The sequence below is a fragment of the Kryptolebias marmoratus genome, linkage group LG10 (assembly GCF_001649575.2).
Source record: "Kryptolebias marmoratus isolate JLee-2015 linkage group LG10, ASM164957v2, whole genome shotgun sequence".
Lineage (NCBI taxonomy): Eukaryota > Metazoa > Chordata > Actinopteri > Cyprinodontiformes > Rivulidae > Kryptolebias > Kryptolebias marmoratus.
The window spans coordinates 2,074,451-2,081,301 of record NC_051439.1 but is presented as its reverse complement, the minus strand read 5'-3'; the positions used below and the strand labels follow the sequence as shown (position 1 = coordinate 2,081,301).

Genomic DNA, 6,851 nt, shown 5'->3' with positions numbered 1-6,851 from the left:
CCCGCCACAGTGGCGTGTGTGTTGATCAAATTCACCCGCCACTTCAAATATTTACCCGCATTTGGCGGGTGGCGGGTGCTAATTTCCACCCCTGGTTGCAGTTCTGTGCCGGTTTTAATGTTTTAGGCCACAATATTTTTGCAAGTAGTTCAAAGTTTAAACTGATATTGTTGTGAATCTTTGGTGTAAACTTTACCTTCAAGCAAACGCCCCCCAAAAGAATATTAGCACCCCATTTTTGAAAATATTGCTGCAAGCGCCCCCCGTCATCCTCTCAACACCCCCCAGGGGGAGGTTTGCCCCCGTTGATAAACGCTAGTATAGAGATAAAATGAATAAAGACATTCAACAATTCATGCAACAATGGCAATTAAAAAGCTTATTTTACCAAGGCACAAACTTCTTCTAAAATGTGATCAGAGACAGAGAGTTTTTTTAGCCTCACGAGGAGTTGATGTTGCTTTGGATCTCATAGCTAACGTTGCACACAAAAATTTATGTTACAGTACACATCATGCAGGAGGCTTTTATGTTGATTGGGTTTGTAGTGCACGTCTCAGTTTCTGTAACTTGTAGCTCTCTGTTAGAGTGTCGCCTTGTAAAACGGGAGCACAGCAGGAAAAAGAGACTGTTTACATCTGTATAACTCAGGGGTCTGCAACCTGCAGCTGTAGGGCTACATGCAGCTCTTTGGTTCCTCTGCAGTAGCTTTGAGCAAAACAACATGGAAATTAGTCATGTTTATGTTCAAAACCACAACGGAAAAGGCTAGTTTTAGTAGTCTTCCTGATGAATTTTATACATTGTGTGAATTAAGTGCTCATGACAAGATGATACTAATAATATGAGCAAAACATACTACTTTGTTAGCCTTTTATCCATTTCATTAATCCAATTACCTGTCATATAGTGTCATCTTTCTCTTAAATAAAACATAAAGTTAAACATTTTAACACTTTTGAGGCAAGATAATGAAGGAAAAACAAAACATGCAGTTTTGAAAACACTACTACTTTACAAGTCATCAAAGTAAGCCCTTCATCAAACTAGCCTAATTATTATGTATTCTTTAATAATTTATTAGAAAGTAGGTCTGCCCAATTTTATGCCCAATATTTAGACGGATATCATCTAATGTCCAGAAATTACAATGTCGCATCCATTTTGGTCAAACACTGAAAGTAAAGTTAGGCACAATATCATCCTCAGTTTATGTAGGAAATGACTCTCAGCTACTACCATGACAAATTCTAGCTCAACATCTGTAAAATTGACTTAGTTTTAGCCATTTACGATTCGCTGTGGCAGCCATGTTAAACTGAACTGATTCCCAATATTAATCAGCTGTAGATGTAAGTCTAATGATTTTGTCTTGAAAGTTTCTTTAAAAGCTGTTCAGTGGTTCATCAGATATTTTGCTAAGAGAAAGACACACGAACAAAGACTAGTGCAAAAACATTATTGTCCTCCTTCACCTTTTGCCATCATACTGTAAAGATATAAGCTAATAATCACAGTGGTATCTGTAGGTGTGCATGTCAGATAAAAAGATCTGTAGATGGTGATAACAAACACACCATGAATACATGTACACACAGCGTATTCTAGATGCCCCACAGTTCATGAAGAGTACTCTTTGTGGTCCTTCAAACGTTAGTGTGCCCATATAGGCTCAGGTTACAGAAACACGTCCCTCTACTACCTCCCTCTCTTTCTCACACACACACACACACACAGACACACAGACACACTCAAGCATCTTGCATCTCCCAAACACATCCTGGACAGTCCTGTTAGCAACAAGCTGGGAAAAAGTCGCACAACACACATTTGTTCAACACAGGACACCTAAGGTTTCTGCAGAAGTAGATTACTAAGAGTTTCCAATGTGTAATGGTGGTTTGAGACTGACAGTGCAAATTGACATAAACCCAGTATAAAAATAACAGGTTAAGTGCAGTGGCAAACTGACTTTAATATCTAAGTTATTCAGCTACACCAAAAAAATGAACCTGCAATGACAAACATCTGTGGTAAAACTGGTTCTGAAAATAAATAAAAATGCACATACATTTGGATCGAATGGGATTGAAATCAAATGATGAACCAGTCCCAGATAAAGGAAACACTGTCAGCATCAAGAAGAATAACAGGCTTTAACTCGAGAGCACGACATCACTCTGATCTTCGGCGCTTTGAAATCCATTTCAGGCTAATGGTTTATGTGACATTCTGGTTGACGATTAGAAGAAAAGACATTAATCTGACTGGAGATGGCTCTCAGAGTGTGTTCATGTGTGTGGACCACATCTATTTTAGGAAAATTCCAGAGGGCAGACACTGTGACTGACCCCCACCTCACCAAGACCTGAGAGGATATCACCACACAGCAGGTCGCTTACATGTGTGTGAGCAAAAACACACACACCAACATTTTACAGGAGGACATGTATAAACAGGAGACATATAAACACACAGACATTCTACTTTTGGTCAATGCTTAATATAGTATGTCTCCTATAACATCACCAAACATAAACAGCTTAAATAATAATTACCTTAGTTTATAGTCTCAAATTTAAATGAAATATTAGGTCAAGAAAAGTGATAGAGAATGGGTTTAGGAACAGTGCAGTCAATACACTGTCAAAAATATTCATAATGTAAGATGTTTTAATATATAAACCAAAAATACTTACTAGTTTTGTAAGATAACTACCAACAAACATTGACATTATCAAAAGGTGCTTTATTTGAGAACTTTGATAGCTTGTAAACTGACATTCATGACCATTTCTGGATTGTCCCTGGTCTGCAGCTCTCCTCATGTTTTGCAGACACAAAGTGTTTGTCGATGCGTTTATGTTCCATGATTACACTGCAGGACGTGCAGAACAGCTTCCCCCCACTCTCGTGCAGCTGGGTAGGAAACTGGTTTGTGACCGCAGTGAAGTTAGTTTTAAGTTGGATATTGGATATTCGCGCTCCGCGGAGTTAGTGACGTCTAGCTCACGGCTGACCTGAAACAGGAACACTAATGTCGGCCAGCCGTTCTCTGCCGGCCCCTTCTCTTACGCGCAGTGCTTCACTTAGTAACGGCTGGCCGACATTAGCGTTCCTGTTTCGGATCAGCCGTGAGCTAGTCGCCGGTAACTCCACGGAGCATGAATATCCAGTATCCAACTTAAAACTAACTTCACTGCGGTGTTTTGCGCGGTCCTTTGCTGAAATCTTTGTGGGCAAATGTGAAGCATTAGCGCACATTTTCGCTTCGGTCGCTGTTCCTGCATGCTCCCGGCATTCTGATGTTAACAGGATGTGACATCACATATCTTCTTCGTGAGTTATTTGGGGTTAAAGTTGAGGTGTTTTGGCCAAAGTTGCAAAAAGTTGCGATTTTGCAGGGTTTGCTTGATTTTGCGTTAATAGTTGCGATCGCAACATCGCGAAATCCTTGAGGGTCTGAAAAATACTTCTCATATTGATGGTTAATGTGTCCCTAAATTAAAATTTTGTAAGCAGATTTTGGAAACAAATGCCAACCACCACATGTGTTTGTTTACCAACTGAAACAGCCGAAGTAGCTAAAAATGGGTCTACAACTGCGATGAACATGAAAAACCTGTTTAGGATTAAGAAGAATATGTTGCTGCGTATTTATACTCAAATTTGTTAAGTAAAGTAAATTATTTATCATATCTGGAACCGGAGATAAATTAAGATTTGACTTATAAAACTTCTAAGCCTAAGACTGGTGTTGAATTAAAACATTAAAAAGGGAAATTTTGCAGCAGATGTTTCTCAGAAGCACTGTTTGTTTGAATGCTGAGCTCTGTCTCCAATATTTACATATTCTTGACAGCTGTCTTACTCATTCTTCTTTTAATTTTTTGTCCCTTAGCAGCAGATTCACTTTTAAACTTCCACCTAAACGTTGTCTCTAAGACTCTGCATTAGTTTCATTCTGCCATATTTGTTTACCTATACAGTCTAACATAGGTCAATCAGGTGACTCAAGCTTCCACTTGGTTTTTCAACAGATTCAGCCTTGTTCATATTGAGTGCATGCCTGCATTTCAGAATTGCATACCAATATATCTGGAAAACTACTGGAGTAAACTCTTTCAAACTGCACCATGTGATATAGTTCTATGGAGGGAGAATCTTGACATGAGTCGAGAGCGCACATATTCGATTTGTAAGCAGGATTTCATCTTTTGCTTTCAAAAATAATTGTTTACAAAAATCACAATAAGTGTTTACACACCTGCTGCTGCAGAATCATTTGTACTGTGACTATTCATTGTAATTATTCAACCGAACAAATATTTGCACTACTACACTGCTGAAATTGCACACCTGTGTTTCTTGTGCAGAAACACAGGATTTTAATAGTCTACTGTCTCTAAAACAAAACATCGTTTTCTATTCTTATACAATTCTTATATTACATTTTGCACCTTCTATTATTAGTCATATCATGGCTAGTCAATGTTAATTTTTGTTTTCGTGTGTACTATCCATAGTTTATAAAGTAACTAGTGTGTGAACCTCTGTACTGATGCTGCTGTGACACCTGAATTTCCCCTCGGTGGGACAATAAAGGCTATTTCTATTCTATTCTAAAACTTTTAACGCTTGCACTCAAAACTTCTACTCTTTTTCAAATATTTTCTTTTCTCTCTCTCAAAACTTTTGCTCTCTTTCAAATATTCTCTTTTCTCTCTCAAATCTTTGTATTTGCGCTCAGATTTTCTCTTCGCGCACAAAACTTCTCTCTCTCTCTCTCTCACGGATCGGATCTGCGCTTGCAAACCTCTCTGCTCGCTTGCATACCCAGCACACTGTTTGGAAGCAGTAGTTCTATCCAAGTTATCCCGCAAAATTGATCGGCACCAACAAAACTCTTAAGTAAGTACAATTTTCATGGCTAGTAACTGCAGTTTATTTCACACAACTGTTTAATTTTGCCTTAGTTTATATGAGTTTATTCATTTATAATCACAAGGCCCTTACACCAGCATAGGAGAAGCAGAGAAACACTACTTCCGGTTTCTGCTCCGTGTAAACAGTGAATATAAAATATAAAACACTAGAATATAATCAAAAGACTTAATATCTGCCAAATAAGCTAAAACATGCATTTATTTTTACTGCAAATTCAATAAATACATTTTAATACAAGTTACATTTTGTGTTTACTCTGTATTTTAGTTTGACTTAATTTTGAATTCTGAATTTTCCAATTTTAGCTTTCTTTTCTATGTACCGTCTTTAAGCATGTGGGAGAAGTTTGTCGAGATATAGTCCCCTTTGTTTTGAGCTGCTTTTCAGCATTAAGCAGGAGAATACAGCGGTAACACCGGAATACTGTTTGTTTTGGTCTGTGGCCTTCAAAGATGGCGCCGACCGACTGCGCGAGAAGCAAGCACTAAGGCACAGTCACTAGAAGGAAACAAACGCACCCCAGAGGAGTGTCCCCCCCCCCCAAAAAAACCTTCAACCTCCCAACCTCCCAATCTCCGCCCAGAGGAACACTGTCATTCTATTGACTGGAACGGTTGCTAGGCTACGGTGCTCAAATCCGTGAGAGAGTAGAAAAAATCTGCCAGCTAGAAGAGAGGTTTACAAGCTCAGATCCGATCTGTGAAAGAGAAAGAGAGAAGTTTTGCACAAGGAGAAAATCTGAGTGTGAACACAAAGATTTGAGAGAGAAAAGAAGATATTTGAAAGAGAGCAGAAGTTTTGAGTGCAAGCCTTAAAAGTTTTGAAAGCAAGAGATAAAATCCTGCTTGCAAATTGAATATGTGCGCTCTCGACTTATGTCAAGATTCTCCCTCCATAATAGTTCAGGATAGCATTTTTATGTTTCATTTCATAGTTTGCAATGAGTACCTGCTAACTTCTTGTGTTTATAAATTCAAGGTTAATCAAGTTCATGGGGACCTTTCCTTTTTAAGTTTCAGGAGCTACTTTTTTCAGGTTTTCCCCCAGCGTCGACAAACATTTTGACTTCCTTTCACACAACTGGAGGATCGCCCCCACCGCCTTTGATGTAAAAGAGCACGCGCATATGCACGCGCAGATCGAAACACTTCAGTAAAAACATAATTTATGGAGAAAAAAGGAGGAAGGAAACGAAGCTGACTGATGCCGCTACGGCGCAGCCAGAAAAACTGTGTTATTACGGTAAGTTCCCGAACAGAAAGACGGTAATCTCACGGTAAGTTCCCCAAACAGAAAGCAAAGAAAGCTCCTCTTTCCAGGCTGACACCGCTGCTTACCTTCTGGTTCCTTCTTTCAGTCCAAACTCTGCTTCACCGGGATCCAGGCGGACTGCGGGATTTTTACACAGCTGCTTTACGGAGCCGGGCAGCCGCGAAGAGAGCAGACGAAGGTCTGCTTCAACACGCAACGGCTCCAGAAGGTGTGTGTATGTGTGTGTGTGTGAGAGAGAGAGGGTGTGTGTGTGTGTGTGTGTGTGTGAGTGAGAGTGTGTGACAGCTCATGGAGAGAATGAGCAAATAGAGGAGAATCAGGGAAGTTAGGGGGAGTTCCCGTTCACAGAGCGGCGGGGCGGGGGCTTCAGACAGCTCGTTTCTCATAGACTCCAAGAAAGTGATGCATTGAGATAGATAGATAGATAGATAGATAGATAGATAGATAGATAGATAGATAGATAGATAGATAGATAGATAGATAGATAGATAGATAGATAGATAGATAGATAGATAGATAGATAGATAGATAGATAGATAGATAGATAGATAGATAGATAGATAGATATCATTAAATGTACATCTACAAATAATTAACTTTTGGGGTCAACCCAATACAAAATGGCTGCCATG

The 6,851-nt window shown here is 39.3% G+C and overlaps 1 protein-coding gene across 1 annotated transcript in view; it reads right to left on the bottom strand.

The window, feature by feature from the left end:
• ppp2r3a (protein phosphatase 2, regulatory subunit B'', alpha) overlaps positions 1-6,506 on the bottom strand; it is a 131,889-nt gene extending 125,383 nt beyond the window's left edge. Inside the window, exon 1 of the mRNA XM_017436422.3 lies at positions 6,285-6,506. The gene's annotated coding sequence lies outside the window, so the exon portion shown is untranslated. The remainder of the gene's footprint in view (positions 1-6,284) is intronic.
• Positions 6,507-6,851: the final 345 nt, after the last annotated feature.